Source organism: Chinchilla lanigera, unplaced genomic scaffold, assembly GCF_000276665.1.
Source record: "Chinchilla lanigera isolate Chin_1 unplaced genomic scaffold, ChiLan1.0 scaffold02234, whole genome shotgun sequence".
Classification (NCBI taxonomy): Eukaryota; Metazoa; Chordata; class Mammalia; order Rodentia; family Chinchillidae; genus Chinchilla; species Chinchilla lanigera.
Window position 1 is genome coordinate 1 of NW_004957635.1, and position 1,287 is coordinate 1,287.

Genomic DNA, 1,287 nt, shown 5'->3' on the forward strand with positions numbered 1-1,287 from the left:
AACATAACGCACTTATGGAACATTCTTATTTTAAATAATGTTATTTTCCACAGATTGGATGTGCAAATTCACATCTCATGTGATATTGAAATTTTACTGCTTCTTGTGCAAAGAGCTCTCTATAGAGCAGGAGGACATGCAAATAGGTCCTCTCTGTCCTGATTTAAACCACTCCAGCTCTCTCCCTTAAGCTGTAGAGAGAAGCCCAGCTCCGGATGCCCAGGTGTTTCCTCTCCATGATCAGGACTGAGCAGAGACAGTTCACTATGAAGCTTGCACTAAGCTGGGTTTTACTTGTTGCTATTTTAAAAGGTAGTTCATAAAAATAAGAGATATGGAGTATGTGAGTAGCATGGGTGGAATAAAAAGTGGACATGTGTGACAGTTTCCTGAGCAGGATGTCTCTGTGTTTGCAGGTGTCCAGGCTGAGGTGCAGCTGGTGGAGAGTGGGGAGGCTTGGTGCAACCTGGCGGGTCCCTGAGACTCTCCTGTGTAGCCTCTGGATTCACCTTCAGTGACTACTACATGTACTGGATCCGTCAGGCTCCAGGGAAGGGGCTGGAGTGGGTTGGTCTTATTAGAAACAAAGCTAATAGTCACACAACAGAATACGCTACATCAGTGAAAGGCAGATTCACCGTCTCCAGGGACGACTCCAAAAGCGCGCTGTATCTGCAAATGACCCAACTGAAAACCGAGGACACGGCCTTGTATTACTGTGTAAGACACAGTGAGAGGACATCAGTGTGAGCCGAGACACAAACCTCCCTGTTGTGAAGCTCGCACCAGCAGGTGGCGCACAACACACACTGAAGCTCGCACCAGCAGGTGGCGCACAAGTAATGTTATGACATCTGTTGCAATGACTGCAGGACAGGTGCAGAGGGTAAACCAGTTTGATATCCTGCCAGGATGTGAAGCTTCCGGTCCATGTGACAGAATCCCCAGCAGCCTCTCTACTCAAGAATCAACAGTTATCTTTCACATTCCTGAATTAGAAATTTGACTTAGTAGGAAGGTATATTCTCACCTGCACACATGTTCAAATGTCATTTTTGAAGGCAAAATGACTCCTCTCTGGTCACCAGAACTAGAACCTGAGGACAGGTAGGCAACATGTCAAACTTTTCTCCATTGAAAAAGACATCTTAGTAATATTCCCTTTTCATCAGCAGTGTTGGTATTTAGAATAGAAGCACGAGACAAACGGCCCAGGCTAAATAACGGATAACACTTTTAAAAACTTAAATATTATACTTCCTCCTCTATATAACTACATAAGTCAAA

General features: G+C 44.7%; 1 pseudogene; it reads left to right on the forward strand.

Annotated features, from left to right (window-relative positions):
• The first annotated feature begins 266 nt into the window (after nt 1-266).
• LOC102010218 lies at nt 267-750 on the forward strand (annotated as a pseudogene).
• The last annotated feature ends 537 nt before the right edge of the window (nt 751-1,287 follow it).